General features: G+C 49.7%; 1 pseudogene; it reads right to left on the bottom strand.

Moving 5' to 3' along the window:
• Positions 1–4341: 4341 nt before the first annotated feature.
• The window catches only part of LOC142461584 (peptidyl-prolyl cis-trans isomerase D-like), a 30820-nt pseudogene continuing 17633 nt past the window's right edge, over positions 4342–17528 (bottom strand).

Genomic DNA, 17528 nt, shown 5'->3' with positions numbered 1-17528 from the left:
GTAGCCTGCAGGTGTCCATGGCATGCTAGGTGGGTGATGGCTGTGCGAGGTCAGCAGGTTGGAGCCACCAACTGCTCCTCATGAAAAGATAAGGTTTTCTGTTCCATAAAGAGTGACATTCTGGGAAACCACAAGTTCTACCTTGTCCCACAGGGTCTCTATGAGTCGGCAGTGACCCAAAGGCAGTGGGTTGGGTTGGGTTTGTTTCAGTTCGGTTTGGTTTGGCCTGGCCTAGCCTGGTCTAGTCTGGCTTAGTTTAGCCTGGTCTGGCCTAGCCTGGTCTGGCTTGGTTTGGCCTGGTCTGGCCTGATCTGGCTTGGTCTGGTCTGGCTTGATCTGGTCTGGTCTGGCTTGGTCTGGTTTGGCCTGACCTGGTCTGGCTTGCTGGTCTGACTTGGTCTAGCCTCGTCTGACTTGGTCTGGTCTGCCCTGGCCTGGTCTGGCTTGGTCTGGTCTGGTCTGGTCTGGCCTGGTCTGGCTTGGTCTGGCCTGGTCTGGCTTGGTCTGGTCTGGTCTGGTCTGGCTTGGTCTGGTCTGGCTTGGCCTGGTCTGTTCTGGCTTGGTCTGGTCTGGCCAGGTCTGGTCTGATCTTCCCTGGCCTGGTCTGAATTGGTCTGGCCTGGCCTGGTCTGGTCTGGTCTATCCTGGCCTGGTCTGACTTGATCTGGTCTGGTCTGACCTTGTATAGTTAGGGCTGGTCTAGTCTGGTCTGGCTTGGTCTGGCCTGATCTGGCCTGGTCTGGCTTGGGCTGGTCTGATTTAAGCAAGAAAATAAAAGGAGCCCTTGTAGCACATTGGGCTGAGAGCCAGAAGGTCAGGAGTTTGAATTCACCAGCCACTCCAAGGGGGGGAAATGAGGCTGTCTGTTCCCATAAGGATTTGAAAACTCTCTCTGCCATCGAATCAATGAAGTCCTGAAATATCCCCTCAGATTCCATAATCTCTTATACAAAACAGCATTGTATTTGCATACAAACTTCACCATTGTGGTGTCAGAGTCCACTGGTGCAGCCACTGTGTCGATCCCTGGCACTGAGGATCTTCTTTCTCTCTGACTCGACTCAAACCCACAACAACCAAACCCCCTGCCATCAAGTCAATGCCGACTCATCACGATCCTATAGGACAGAGTAGAACTGTCCCTGTGGGTTTCTGAGATCCTAACTCTTTACGGGAGCAGACAGCCTCCTCCTTCTCCCAAGATGCCGGCTGGTGGTTTTGAACTCCTGATCTTGCAGTTGACAGCTGTGTTAGTCTGGGTACTTTAGAGAAACAAATCCATAGAAACTCATGTATGAGAGAGAGTTTTCTATAAAGGTTAAGTGCACATCAAGAAAACATCCCAACCCAGTGCTGCCCAAGCCCACAAGTCCAACATTAACCCATTAACCCATATGTCCAACATCAGTCCACGAAGTCCTCCTCCATCTCACAAAACACACACAATGATGCCGACTGCAGGAGGAAAGCCGAGTCAGTGAATGTATAAGCATCTCAGTGCTGGCAGGGGTCTCCACATGGCTGCTCCAGCACCCAGGGCTGCAACGGGGTAGGTCCATGTGGCTTCTCCTCAGGGATGTCTTATAGGAAGTCAGCCTTGCCAGCTGAAGCAGGGAACTGGCTAAGGCAGCTGCACCCTGGTGCGACCATCACAAAGCAAGAGACCCAAGAACTGGAAAGGTGAGGCTCACCAAGACATTTATCACTCTGCCCTTCAATTAATCCCACATGTGTTTATCAGCCAGGTTGGCACAATAAACTAACTAACTCAGCAACCTTACCGGTAACCCACTGTGCCACCCTCCCACCATGCAAACGCTATAGCAACTGCACTTGATTGTCCTTCTTGGCCTTTGAGAGTTCCTTTAACCCAGACCTTGCTTCCAAGGACTCCCCCCGGCACCCCCAGCCCCCTGAATAATGTTGTCCCGCGGTTGGTTGACTCAACAGACTGAGGACTGCATTCTTTGTGGTGTAAAAAAGTCAGAGATAAGAAAAAATAATTTAGATAAAACACACACGTCCCTGCGCCATCATTCTTCAGCCCATGCCCTTTCCAGTGCCATTCCCCTCTCCCCAGGTGTCTCAATCCCGGTCATACGATGGTGAAGTGCTTGGCTGCCAGTCAAAAGGTCACTGGTTCAAGCCCATCCAGCAATCTCTTGGCAGAAAGGCCTGGCAACCTGCCCCGTATTGCTCACCACCGAGACTCCCATAGGAGCTGTTCTGCTCTGTCGAACGGGGTCTCCAGAGGCCAGGATGGACTGGACAGCATCTAGGAAGAGCCAGGCTTGACTTAAACCACAACAGCCACACCTAGGCTAAATCCAACCCCAAACCCACAGCCATTGGAGTAGCTTCCAGCGCACGGAGCAGGACGGCTCCCAAGGATGCCTGGTGAGGCTGTACATCCGGACGGGCGCAGACGGTCTCATCTTTCTCCAGGGAAGCACCTGGGAGGTTTGAACTGCTGATCTTTGCGTTCCACGTTAAGCATGACAACAACCAGACTCCACCGCCTGGAGCTACAGACATACAAGTTGAAACCATGCCTTCCAAAACAGAGGCCCTTGTGGCACAGGGTGTTACGTTAATAGAAAGGCTGCTGACTCTCATACCTGCCTCTCTGAGGCTCTGCGGAAGAAAGCCCTGGAAACCTGCTCCCACATAAAGACAACAAACTGGAAAGCAGTGCAGGGCAGAGGCAGCTCCGCTCTGTTACATGGGCGGCTAGGAGTTGGAATCCAGGGGGAGGACTCCCACCACCACCACCACCACCACCACCATTTTCCAATGGAACTCAACCAGGGCTGTGCCACTGAGCCCCCTTGGAAGAGCTTGTCCAGGGACAAATGCCAGGGCATGACCCAACCCAAATTAAACAATAGGGGAAGGGTCTGGGGTCTGTAACCGGACATCTCAGTGTTTCCTAAAGGGGTGACACTGCCCCCTGGGGGCAGTGCTGGAAGGATCTAAGCAGCTGCAGAAGCAGGTGCTGCATTTAATCCTGGATGACAGGCTAGAGTACAAACATTGTCATTGCTGGGAGGGCTGTCTTTTTATTTGATTTGATTTCTAAAAAGGGGTCAGTGGGCCATTTACATTTGGGAGCCTGTGGTTTGTCTGACTGCTTCTGCGTTTAGCTTCTTATCTGAAAGATGTATCCTGAATGTTGGTGGTGAGACTTTGTCAGGGGAGGGGCTGATTGATCTTAAAAAACTAACCCCAAGCCAACCTACTACCACCCATTCCGTGCCAGTTCACTGGGACCCTCCACGGAGCTTCCCAAGCTGTCGTTCTTTATGGGAGCAGTGTCCTCTTTCTCCTCAGAGCGGCTAGCAGCTTTGAGCCGCCGGCCTTGAGGTGAGCATCCCCACAACTGACAAAAGAAAATCCCCCAAGTGCAGAACTGCTTGTGTGCTTCCGAGTCTGTAACTCCTCATGGGGAAAGAAAGACAAGGAAGGGGCAACTCCCCACTACTAACTTTCCATCAGCTGTCAGAATGGAAGGAATCTAGCTGCAAACTGGTGAAGCGCTCAGTAACCACGCCAAACGCTCCTGCTGCTCTGCGGGAGGAAGATCCAGCGATTCCCCGCCTGTATAGATGACAAGTCTGGGACACACACCCCTACCCGCCTCCCCCAGGGAAGTTCTGCTCTGTCCACGACGCGACCGTGGCCCAAGCAAGCTTTATCTCCAAGGCACAGAAGGGTAGCCTGGAAATCAAACAACCCCCTCCCTGGAGCCCCATTAAGGACATCTGCGATCTTGCTCTGTTCCTCACTTGCAATTGTGGGCGTCCCTAAAAAGGGGGGCCTAGGAAACCCCCACAGGCAGCTCCTCTCTGTGGCCTGCAGCGGGATCCGGCCCCTCCTGAGCAGCCACAGCGGCAGCATCAGTCTATAGAGAACCCTCCCCAGGTGCCCAGCCTCCTTCCCCGTCGACTTAATTGTTCTCCACCCAGAAGAGGGCCTTGCCCGAGCTTCCCCGGCTCTCTCCAGCCCAGTCCCAACGCGCTTCTTCAAGCAAACTTTGGGTTGGGAGTGAAAATGACGGCCACTTTGCCGCATCTCTGGCCTGCCTTCCCTGCCATCCTCTGGTCACCACTTTCATAACTTCACCAGCCGGCCAGGATCTTTTCGAGCGCTTATGTAACCGAGAGTACGGACGCCTTTGGGGCCCCGCCAAGAGTACTTCTCTCCCGTGTTTGTATTTAAAATAGAAGGGTAGTGGCAGCGCTGTGAGCCTGACATTCTTTCTGTGTACTGATGCAGAATGAGAAAAATGAAGGGAAGGAGAAGGAGGGGTGGGGGCACTACCCTGCTTTGCCATCCTAAAGCTCAAAGGAAATAACAAATTTCATACCAAATTAAGACGAAGACGTAGACCAGATTACCCCGCGGGGGAGGGGGGGCGCTGTGGGGTGGAACCTCGCAGCCCCTGGAAAGCCAGATACCCCCTCTAACCTGGAGCTGGACGACGAAGCGCACATCGTCTGGGCCCTCGCAGGTGCAACGTGCAGGAGAGCATCCTGCCAGGACAGGACCAACACACGCTGGCTGTGACCACTCGGGAATTCTGTCCCTTCGCCCCCTCCTCGCCCGGTCCACAAGGTGGGCACGGGAGCCCAAGATCCCAAGACAGAACCTGCTCACCCGGACGGGGCCGAGTCCGGGACGCTGTCCAAGTGTCACTCGTCCCTGCTCTTCTGAGTCTGGACCCGCGCACCCCTTTCTCCTCCCCCAGCGCGAGCTTGCCATTTACGCGGAGGGTGGCCACTGTCAATCGATCGGTCACGGGTTGCAACCCAACGGGGTCGCCAAACTTGCCCAGAGAGCCAGGAGGGGGGCGCAGGTGGAATGTCACCCCAGCCAGAGCCCACTCCCTGCAAGTGTCGCCCCCGCGCAGCGCCCCGGAACCCAGCACGCTGCGCCCCCGCACTCACCTACCTCTGCGCGGCCGCCGCCCCAGAGCCGCGCAGCCCGGACCGCCGGGAGCTCCGACTCGGCCACGGTGGCGGCTGCTCCTCGGTCGCGTCGCGGGACAAAGAGCTGCTGCGGGGCCCGAGCTCGCAGCTCCCAGCGCGCCGCGCGGCCCGCGCCCTGGCTGGCACGGAGCAGCCCGCGGTGACAGCCGGTCCGCCGGGCGGAGGGAGGGAGCGCGGCGCGGGCGGCAGAGGCGGCCCCAGCCCGCTGCGCCCCTCCCCTCCGCGCCGCGCCCGCGCCGCCGCCCCGCGCACCAGCGCCCGAGCCGGCACGCAGCTCCCTCTGCCGGCCGCCCGGCTGCGCCCGCAGCGCCGCGGGCGCACTACCCACCCGCGAAGAAAGGAGCCAGGACGAGGCGCTAGGGGCTTGAGGAGGGAGATGCCCTTACGCCCCTCCTAGGATAGGAGAGGGAGCCAGCCCCCTGCAGTGGCCGCGAGAGGGTGTGTCTGGAACCCCAGGAAGAAGTGGGAGCTCCAGGGAGTGGGGGTGCCTGGTTCACCGCGGGGACCCCACAGCTGGTCTCAGAAACGGCTTAGTCAAACTCTTGGCGACCCTTTAAGAACAGGGTAGGATGGGCCCCCTGTGGGTTTCTGAGACTGTAACTTTACTGGAGCAGACAGCCTCATCTTTCTCCCAAGGAGCAGCTGGTGGCTTCAAACCACTGACCTAGCAGTTAGCAGCCCAGCGTGTAACCTCTACACCAGGATCAAAGGCAGGCATGTTTCCAGAATCGCGGTTGGTGCTGTGTCCACCAAATCAGTTCCAACTCACAGTGACGCTGTGTGCGGTAGAATGTCACACTGCTTGTCCTCCTGGGCCATCCTCACAGACATCGTTCTGTGGGAGCCTATTGGTGCAGCCACCGTGTCAATCAAATTCCTCCAGGGTCTTCCTCTTTCTCACTGGCCCCTACTTTACCAAGCATGATGTCCTTCTGGAGAAGTCTCTCCTGATGACATGCGGGGGTGAGATGCAGTCTCTCCACGTCTCCTCTCGAGAGCATTCTGTTACTGAGAAGCACCAGATGTACCCAGTATGTTTCAACAGGGAGAGAGAATGGCGGGGATTTCTACTCCCGTAAACAGTCACAGACTGGGAAGCCCACAGGGGCAGCTCTACCCTGATCTATAGGGTCTCACTGTGAATCGGCATCAACTCAATGGCAGACAGCCTCATCTTTCTCCTTTGGAGCGGCTGGTGGTTTTGAACCACTGACCTTGTGGTTAGCAGCCCAACATTTAAACTGATGAGGCCCCAGGCTCCTTTGCTTCTTAAGGGGGTGTCTCATTTTAAGGTGTTCTGTGAAGCAATATTTTATACCAGTAAATTAAAAAGAAGAAGAAGCTGGACTTGGTTTAAAAAAAAAGAAAAGACAATGTAAAATAAAACACACACACACCAACATGTCTTTTAAATTTATTCTATCAGGTCTTCCGAGACGTCTCTTCTGAGAGAAACTAGGGCAGATTCCATAGCTTTTCTTGTCACTGTCAGGTTATTAATAAACAGCCGAGGCCAACCCAAATCAGAACCCTTATCTCATTCAATGTACCCCTGCTTTACTCCTTCATGGGGCCCCGGTGGTGCTGTGGGTTAGGTGTTGGACTGCTAACCACAAAGTCAGCATTTCAAACCCACCCGTCTCTCCACAGACGGAAGACGAGGCTGTCTGCACCAATGAAGATGTCAAAGCTCATCAGCCTTAAGAGATAGTTCTAGTCTGTCCTATAGGGTTGGGATCAACTCAGTGGCAATGGGTTTGATGTTTTCCATTCGCCCCCCTCCAGGAGTCCTGGTGGTGCTGGGCTTTTAGGTTTGGACCATCAGTCCCTGGGAAGGGGAACGGTGATGTCTCCTTGGAAATGACAGCCTAGGAAGCCCTGGGAGGCAGCTCTGCTCCGTGCTGTGGGGTCACTAGGTGTTGGGATGGACTTGACAGTTGTGGGTTTGACTAGGGTGGGGCATTATGGGAGGGTTACGTGTTGTTAAATCTATCAGCCACTCCAAGGAAGAAAGGGGAATCTTTCTGCTCCTGCAAAGATGACCGCCCTGGAAACCCTTGGAGGGTCTCCATTCTCTGCGATGGGGTCTATGGGAAGGGAATGGACTCCCCAGCAATGGATCTGATTTGGATGGAGTGCAGTGGGGTCACCTGAAAGGTCAGCAGTTCAAATTCACCAGTTGTTCTGAGGGAGAAAGACGAGAGTCTTGGCTCCCATAAAGATTTTATAGCCTCAGAAATCCATTCTGCCCGACAGGGTCGCTATGAGTCAGAATGGACTAGATGGCAGTGAGTTTGGTTTGGGGCTTTAAACCTTGAAGCCATCCCACAACTCCTCTGGTCTTTGGGCATCAAGCTCTTCCGGAGATGTTCTCAGAATTCAGGAGGCTTATCTTCAAGGTCTTATTGTGGCGCTGGGAGGGCTTTGTTTTCATTTTCTGCAGCTTCGGCCTGAGTCTGCATATAAGCAATTGATGGTCTGTTCCACAGTTAGTCCCTGGCCTTATTTTGGTGAATGACATTGAGCTTCTCCAAGATCTGTTCCCACAGATGTGGTTGACATGAAACCTGTGTGGTCCATCTGGCGAGGTCCAGGCGTACTGTGGCCCCAATATTGTTGTAAAGGGCCATTTGCGATGAACAGGTCATGGGTCTTGGGAAATTCTATCAAGAGATCTCCAGCTGCATTCCTGTTACCAAGGCCACATTTTTCTAACGACTTTTCCTTCCTCTTTGGTTCTAATTTTTTGCATTCCATTTGCTAGTAATTACGTATGAATGCATCTTGATTGCATGTTTGATCAATTTCAGACTGAAGAAGCTGGCGGAATTCTTCAAATTCTTTATCACTGGCTTTAGCACATAAATTTGAATAATCTTTGTATTAACTAGACTTCCTTGTGTGCATACAGATATTATCTTCTCACACAGCATGGGGCTGCAGAGCAGATTTTGAAATGCTGTTTTTGAAGCGTGTGGTGCCATTCCTCTTTGTTACTGGTAGTAAAAAAAAAAGAAGAAGGAGAAAATCCCTTGGTGTTGGTCAATGCCCAAACAGTGCTCACTCTGCAAGCCAGCCTCCTGGCTGAAGGCACTGTTTCACTGGTTGCATAGGCTTGGAAGCCCACTGCGCTCTCTGCCGCCACTGGTTTCTCTGCTGCCCAGGCTGCCTCTCTTTGCAGACATCTTGTGGCTCCTTATCTTGACGGGCATGAGGTTCTCGTGTCTGGTTCTAAGACGGCTCCATTCAGACCCAGCAGAATGGCTAAACCAACCAATTGGCATGCTCCCACCCAGTCATCTTTCTAGCCACAAAGACCATGGCTAAAAGAGCTGACCAATTGCACCACACTTCTGCCACTAGAGACATGGCCTTCCCTGGACACCAGCTTTTTCTCACGTGGTGCTGACATGGCTGCGGCCCTGGTAGTGCTGCAGATAAAGCACTCCATTGATGACCCAAAGGTAAGCTTTTCAAACTTAGCAGCCATTCTGTGGAAGAAAGATGCGGAAGTCTGCTTCATCAAGGACCTCAGTCTTGGAAGCCTGGCAGGAAGCAGTTCTACTCTGTCCTGCAGGGTCTCTATGAGCCAGGATGGACTGGACCCAAGTGGGTTTGGCTGTGTGTGAGAGAGAGAAAGACAGAGAGGGAGATTTAGGGGGTAGCGGCCCAGCTGTGACCCCTCAGACAAGGACAATGTTCTAGGGCAGGGTTCCTCAAACATTTTAAATGGGCCAGTTCACTGTCCCTCAGACCTGTTGGAGGGCCGGACTCTAGTTTAAAAAAAAAAAAACTATGAACAAATTCCTATGCACACTGCACATAGCTTATTTTGAAGTAAAAAAAAAACGGGGCAAGAATACCTGGCGGGCATACCTTGACAGCAGCTAACAACAATCTTTCTTACACAGTTATGGGATTCTCTTTAGTAAGACTTTATTTGGTATTTCATCTCTATGCTTATGAGAGTCAGACCAGCCTATAGTTTCCCTTCATTCTAGCATCCTCTTCCGGTTTGGGCGTGAGATTGAGAGTGGAAGTACCTCTCTTCAGATGCAATGCTCTGGAAGAATTTACCTGAAGCTGGACGGCTTTGTTCCCAGAACGTCTAGCTGAAGGCTACTGTAAAACCACACGTTTTTCTAATACAAGCTTGTTTTCTTTCTGTCTTTCTTTTTTATAGGATGCCTGGTGGGGCTAGATCAAGGGTAATGTAGCTGAGAGAAATTACTGAAACCTAAATGAAGGCCCAACATGATAGTGGGACGAGAAGAAAGTAAAAGGAAATAGAGGAAAGAACTAGGAGGCAAAAAACATTTATAGAGGTCTAAATACAGGCATGTACCTATGTAAATACATTTATATATAATGATCTGGAAATAGATCTATGTACATATATTGATATGTTAAGTATCAAGGTAGCAGAGGGACATTGGGCCTCCACTCAAGTTCTTCCTCAATGCAGGGACACTGTGTTCTAATAACCCGGCATTCTGTGATGCTCACCTTCTCTGACATGCTCACTGAAGACAAATTGGTTGCATAAGCAAATGTGGTAGAGAAAGCTAATGATTCCTGGCTATCAAAAGATAGAGCATCTGGGGTCTTAGAGACTTGAAGATAAACAAGTGGCCATCTAGCTGAGAAGCAACAAAGCCCACATGCAAGAAGCACACCAGCCTGTGTGATCATGAGGTGTTGGATGGCAAGAGCTTGTTTTCCAATAGATGTCTTACTATATTGAGTGATTTCATTCGATCCTTTGCTGGCATACAGTGAGTGGCATTTCCAATTCCCTGATTTGTGCTCTGCTGATGACCGAATGGTTGGAAGTTCAAGTTCCCCGGAAGGCACCTCACAAGAAAGGCCTGGCAGTCTACAACTGAATTATCAGCCACTGACAGCCCCTCAAAAGGAGCCCGGAGGGCGCAGGGGTGACGCAATGGGGTGCATCTGAAAGGTCAGCTAATCAAAGCTACCACCTGCTCCTCGGGAGAAAGAGGAGGCTATTTGTCCCCATAAAGAGCAACAGTCTTGGGAGGCCGAAGAGGGTAGTTCTATTCTGTCCTACAGATTTGCTGTGAGTCGGAATTGATGTGATGGCAGTGAGGTTGGTTTGGGTTTTGGTGTGAGACAGACAAGAAAGAGAGAGAGAGAGAGAGAGAGAGAGAGAATCCCTGGAAGCACAGCGCTACTCTACCACAAGGGGGCACCATGAGAGAGAGCCGGCTCACTGTTTACTGGGGTGTTCTCCATCAGGGGGGTCAGTGGGATTGCAACCCAGCCCACATTTCCCGTTATTCTGTCACTAAGGAGATGAACATCTTCACAGCGGCTAAGCGCCTGGCTGTAAACTGAATGATGGCCCATTCCCACCCACAAGCTGCATGGGAACATTTACAACACATATTTTCCCAGGCCACCATGCAGTCCAAAACAATTCTTAAAACTTTCATTTTCAGTTACCTTTGTTCCTCCATCCTTTGTGATTATTCTACTGCTTTTGAGCCTAAACAACCCTTCCCAGTTCTAAGATTTAATGCATAATTCCAGCTTTGAAACACATGTAATGTTATCATCTGACATATTTTAGTTCTATAAATGCAATCTGTGATAGGATAATCGCTATCCACATACAAGAGAATCTGGTCAATACAACTACCATCCAAATGGATGCACCAGCCACTAAAGCGAGTGATGCAGAAACTGAAAACTTCTACCAACATCTTGAGTCTGAAACGGAAGGGACATGCAATCAAGACGCATTGATATTACTGGAGACTGAAACCCAAATTTTGGAAACGAAGAGGTAGGAACAATTGGTTGGAAAAATATCTTGGTGATAGAAATGAGCTAGCGATCACATGATAGAATTTTCCAAGACCACGTATATATATTTAAATGTTAAGTACTAAGGTAGCAGATGGACATTAGATCTCTACTCAAGTGCTTCCTCAATGCAAGAACACTTTGTTCTAATAACCTAGCATTCCATGATGCTCGCCTTCCCAACACAATCGCCAAAGAGACAATGGATGCATAAGCAAATGTGATGAAGAAAACTGATGGTGCTTAGCTATTGAAAGATGTAGCATCTGGGGTCTTTAAGGCTTGAAGTTAAACAAACAGCCATCTAGTAGGGAAGCAACAAAGCCCACATGGAAGAAGCACACCAGTCTGTGTGACCATGGAGTGTTGATGGGATCAGGTATCAGGCATCAAAGACCCAGAACAAAAAACTATATCAATGTGAATGAGAAGGAGGGTGGAGTGGAGACCCAAAGCCCATCTGTACACAATTGAACATCCCCTTACAGAAGGGTCACAAGGAAGAGATGAGCCAGTCAGGGTGCATACAACTTTCCTCTAGTTCTTTAATGCTTCCTTCCCTTCACCCCCCCCCCAACTATCATGACCCCAATTCTACCTTAAAAATCCAGCTAGACCAGAGCATGTCCACTGGTGCAGTTAAGAGCTCGATACACAGGGAATCAAGGACAGATAAACCCTTCAGGACCAATAGTGGGAGTAACCTTACCAGGAGGGGAAGGGGAAGATGAGGGGAGAAAGAAGGAACTGGTCACAATGATCTACATATAACCCCTCCCAGGGGACAGACAACAGAAAAGTGGGTGAAGGGAGACAGAAGTCAATATAAGACATAAACAACAACAACAAAATTTATGAATTATCAAGGGTTCATGAGGGAGGGAGTGGGTCGGCAGGGAATGCGCTGATACCAAGGGTTTGAGTAGAAAGAAAAAGGTTTTCAAAATGATGATGGAAACATCTGCACAAATGTGCTTGACACAATGGATGAATGTAAGGGTTGTGATAAGAACTGTAAGAGTCCCCAATAATTTTTTAAAGGATCATTAATGATTTTTTAAAAGAGAAAGCAATTATCAATGATTAATAAAAAAAGACAAAAGATGATCAAAGTGGGTGTCAGAAGAGAGAGTGAAACTTGCTCTTAATCATAGAGTGTTGTTATTGTTGGGTGTCGTCTGGTTGGCTCTGAGCCACAGCCACCCTATAAACAACAGAAGGAAACCCTGCATGGTCCTGTCCTCACAACTGTCCCTGTGCCTGAGTCACTGCTGCAGCCACTGCGGCAGTCCATCACATCGAGGCCCTTCCTCTTTGTCTCCGCCCCTCCACTGGACCAAGCTTATTGTCCGTCTCCAGGGACTGATTCTACCTGGCAATCAGAGTAGCTAAGGCAAACTGAAAAAGTTATGAAAACAACAAGCTGAACAGAAAATTTCAAAGGGAAGCTCAAGAAGACAACATCAAATACTGTGATGAAATGTGCAAAGACCTAATTTAGATGACCAAAATGGAAAAACATGCTCAGCGTATCTTAAACTGACAGAACTAAAGAAAAAAATTCAAGCCTCGAGTTGCCACCTTGAAAAACTCTGCGTGGATGATGAGGCAATGAATGTACAAGTGTGCTTTACACAAGTGATGTATGCATGTATTGTGATACGACTTGTATGAGCCCCAAATAAATAATTAAAAAAGAATAAAAACTCTATGCACAAAATATTGAGTGATGCAGGAAGCAAACATCAAAATAATCCAGAGAGTCACTGTACCGAAAGAACTAGTCAGCATCCCACCATTTCCGGGGATAGCAGATGAGCAAGAGCCAGTGGTGCTGAAGGAAGAAGCTCAACCTGCACTGAAAGCATTGGCCGAAGACAAGGCTCCAGGAATGGATGAGATGCCATGTTGAACAGGTTTCAGATGTTTCAACTCGCCTAGGCCAGGTAATTCGGAAGACAGCTTCTTGACCAACTGCCTAGAAGAGATTCATATCTGTTCCCATTCCAAAGAAAGGCGACCCGACAGAATGCAGGCATCACGGACCAATGTTGATGTCACAAGCAGGGAGCACGTTGCTGAAGCTCACCCAACAGTTGGCGCAGTCCATTGATAGGTGCCACCAGAGGTTCAGGATAGACTCAGAAGAGGACGAGGAACAAGGAATGTCACTTCTGATGTCAGATGGATCTTGGCTGCAATTAAGACAGAAAGATGTTTGCCTGTGTTTTCTCGACTATAAAAAGGTAATCAACCTTGTGGATGATAGCAAACTATGGGCAGCCTTGAGAAGAATGGGAATTCCAGAAGGCTTCATTGTGCTCACGTGGAATGTGTTGCTGGATCAAAAGGTGGTCGTTCAAACGGAACAAGGGAAGACCGCCTGATTTTCAGTTAGGAAAGGTGTGCATCGGGGGTGTCTTCTTTCACCGCACTTTTCGATCTGTTTTCTGAGCACATCATCAGAGGACCTGGATGCTGTGAAGATGGCTGCACCAGGAGTGGAGAAAGTCTCACAAGCTGCCTGCAACGTACAGATAACGCCTCCTGGTTTGCCGAAAGTGAAAAGGGGTTGAAGCACCTGCTGGTGGAGAACAGCGCTGGCAGCCTTCAGCATGGATTACAACGCAATGTAAAGAAAACCAAAATCCTTGCAATAGGAACTAGAGGAACCCCACGGTAAACAGAGAAAAGATGGACGTTGTCAAGCATTTCAGGTCGCTTCTCCACACTCAGTGCTCATGGAAGCAGCAAGAGTAAATCCACCGTACATGTCCTCTTGGGAGTCTCGGGAAGGAAGGCTATTAATAACTTTGAGGACTGAGGTGGGGCATTCTCGGTGGCCTCATAGGCATGTGGAAGTTGGACACCGCATAAGGAAGACCGACGAAGAATCAATGTGTTTGAGTTGTGGAGCTGGAGAAGAGTATGCAAAAGTACACGGGCTGCCAAAAAGAACAAACAAATCTGTCTTGGAAGAAGTACAGCCAAGATGCTCCTTGAAGGCAAGGGTGGCGAGACTTCATCTCACAGACTTTGGACATGTTCTCAGGAGAGACCAGTCCCTGGAGAAAGGCATCATGCTTGGTGAAGCAGAGGGGCAACAGAACACAAGAATACCTTGAGTGAGATGGGGGGACACCGTGGCTGCAGCCTGGGGCTCACACATAAGTGTGACTGTGAGGGTGGTGCAGGACTGACCGGGCAGTGCCCTGGGTTTCTGTGAGTCCGGGCTGACTGGACGGCCCCGAACAGCAACAACAATGCAGCAACAACAACGCTGTCTGGAAGAAAAGAATCATATCCTTCATTCCTGGGTACTATTTTTCCCAGCTGGGTGGCACGTACAGAAACGTAATCATGTTTTTAATTAGAAAAAAAATGGTTGAAACTCATTAAGTTGATATACACACTCACCATTTTAGTTAATGTGTTTTGTTTTGCCTTTAAAATGTTCATTCATTTCCCCTACCGATTCCATCATTCCCATTACTTTGTGGTTAACCGAGCTGAACTTCCACTTGCTTCCCAACTTCTCAAGAATTCAATTCCCCGGCGTGGAGTAGGGAACCAGTGGAGAGGTCTGGGAGGCTGGCCCCAGCACCATAAATTAAGTGGATTCCTGCCCCTCCCCCGAAAAGAATTTGTTCCAAAGGACGACATTGACTCTGCAGCTCCGGGAGATGAACATATCTGATCAGAGCACACGGGAGAAGATGAAGGGGCAGGAGGAGAGAGTGGAGCACAGCCTGGCCCACCAGGCCATGATGATGATGTTCCTGAGTAGAGCAGCCAGTCCACAGAGAGAACAACATGGCTGGCCCCACTATGAGAAATGATGCCCCTCAGTGACTAAGGGCGATACAGGGGACTGCACTGGAGACACAGTGTGGGAATTGCACCTGACCTGATCCCACCACACCGAGGCAAAGCACTGGGGGAGTGCAGCGGAACAGCAAGGGAATGGAGTGGCAAGGTCCCCAGGGAATGCTGAAAGTGGACTTTGGGGCCAGGGCATGGTGCCCCAACAGACTGGACTGGAAAACACTCCTAAGGGCCAGCAAATGATCCCTGAACTAACTACAAGCTTTTCTCTTGTGAACTGTTTTGTTCTGTTCTTTGTCAGTGGTTTATTTTTGTTGTTTTGTTGTCTGGTTGTATACTGTTGCTTTGTTTTCCTCTGTCTTGTTTTCGTGCATGTTAGTGTTTCCACAGGTCTGTCTGAATAGGACAGGCTGGATGAACTATCTGGAGGAAAAACAATGGGACCGACAGTTCCGGGGGGACTTGGGGTGGGGGGTAGGGGGGGTAAGGAAGTGGTGTTAACAAACACAGGGACAAGGGAAAAACATGGGACCCCAAATGGTAGAGAGGGGGGAGTGGCAGGCCTGGTGGGAAATGATCAAGGGTAAGGTTGCTTAGAGAAGAGGTATACTCTAGCCCAGGTGGCGACGAAGCATGGTAGTAGGGCAGGAGGAAAGTCAAGGGAGATGGAGGAAAGAGCTAGGAGTCAAAGGGTATTTATGGAGGTCTAGACAAAGACATGTACATGCAAATATATATAGGAGGATGGGGAAATAGATCTATGTGTCTATATTTATAGGTTAAGTATTAAGGTGGCAGAAGGACCTTGGGCCTCTACTCAAACACTCCCTCAATGCATGAATACCTTCTTTTATTAAATTGGAACTCTATGATGCTCACTCTCCCGACACAACGGCTGGAGCCAAAGTGGGTGAACAAGTAAATGTGGTGAAGAAAGCTGATGGTGCCCGGCTATCAAAAGAGATAGTGACTGGGGTCTTAAAGGCTTGAAGATAAACAAGCGGCCATCTAGCTCAGAAGCAACAAAGTCCACATGGAAGAACACACCAGCCTGTGTGATCGAGTGGTCCCGAAGGGATCAGTTACCAGGCATCAAAGAACAAAAAATCATATAATTGACTGCACACCTCCATGATAGGATCACTGAAGACAAATGGGTGCATAAGCAAATGTGGTGAAGAAAGCTGATCGTGCCCGGCTATCAAAAGAGATAGTGTCTGAGGTCTTAAAGGCTTGAAGGTGAACAAGCGGCCATCTAGCTCAGAAGCAAAAAAGCCCACATGGAAGAAGCACACCGGCCATTGCGATCACGAGGTGCCAAGGGACCAGGTATAAGGCATCATACAAAAAAAAAAGATATAAGTGTGTGTATGTATGTGTATATGTGTGTATATGTATATATATACCATATTAAATGAAGGGGGAAGTGCAGAGTGGAGACCCAAGGCCCAAGTGTCGGCCAATGGAGATCCCCTCATAGAGGGGTTTAGGAGAGGAGATGGGTTAATTAAGGTGCGAGGTAGTACCGATGAAGAACACAGCTTTCCCCCAGATCCTGGATGCTTCCTCCCCCCAACTACCATGATCCGAATTCTACCTTGCAGGGCTGGATAGGGCAGAGGCTGTACACTGGTACATATGAGGGCTGGAGGTACAGGGAATCCAGGGTGGATGATACCTTCAGGACCAAGGGTGTGAGGGATGATGCTGGGAGAGTGGAGGGTGAGTGGGTTGGAAAGGGGGAACTGATTACAAGGATCCACATGTGACCTCTTCCCTGGGAGAGGGACAGCAGAGAAGGGGGGGAAGGGAGACTCCGGATAGGGCAAGATATGACAAAATAATGATGTATAAATTACCAAGGGCACATGAGGGAGGGGGGAAAGGGGATGGAGAGGGGAAAAAAAGATAACCTGATGCAAGGGGCTTAAGTGGAGAGCAAATGCTTTGAGAATGATTGGGGCAGGGAATGTACGGATGTGCTTTATACAATTGATGTATGTATATGTATGGATTGTGATAAGAGTTGTATGAGTCCCTAATAAAATGTAAAAAGAAAAAAAAGAATTCAATTCACCAGACCCTTCCAGTCAGCCCCATCTCTATTCCTAGCCTCTCAAGAGCAGATTGGACACCAATGACCGGAGGCTGTGTCAGCTTTGGGATGATGCTCAGGGCGTCGTCCATGGAGAAGCGAGAGGCCAGTAAAAAGACAAGAAAGAAAGAAAAGATGAAAGCGGATTCCGGAAGACACGCTGCAACTAACCCTTGATCGTGGAACAGTTAAAGCAAATGCTGAGCAGAGAATGCCAAAGGGCAGCTCAAGAGGACAACATGAAATGTTGTCATGAAATCTGCAAAGGCTGCAGTTAGAAAACCAACAATGGAGAGCATGCTCAGCGCTTCTCAAGCTGACCGAACTGAAGAAAATAACCCAAGCCTCGAGTGGTAATACTGAAGGATCCTATGGACAGAGAAGCTGGATTCCTCCAATCCAGCCGCATCCGGACTGGAGGAAGGCTCGTTAACAACTTGCAATGTGCGGGTGACACAAGCTTGCTGGCTGAAAGTCGGTAGGATTTGAAGCACTTGCTGATGGAGATTAAAGAATACACCTCAGGATGGATTGTAGCTCAGTGTAAAGAAAACCAAAATCCTTACAACTAGACCAACAGACAACATCTCGTGAGCAGAGGAAAGAATGAAGTTGTTAAGAATTCCGTTTTGCTGGAATCTATAATCCATGCTCGTGGAAGCAGCAGGAAAGAGATCAAAGGATGCGTTGCACTGGGTCAATGTGCTGCACAAGACCTCTCTGTAGGGTCAAAGAGCGAGGAGGCCTTTGACTTGAGCTTGTGGTTTCCATAAAGTGAACGATGAACAAGG

This window comes from Tenrec ecaudatus, chromosome 11 (assembly GCF_050624435.1).
Source record: "Tenrec ecaudatus isolate mTenEca1 chromosome 11, mTenEca1.hap1, whole genome shotgun sequence".
NCBI lineage: Eukaryota > Metazoa > Chordata > Mammalia > Afrosoricida > Tenrecidae > Tenrec > Tenrec ecaudatus.
This window is presented reverse-complemented; position numbering and strand designations above follow the sequence as displayed.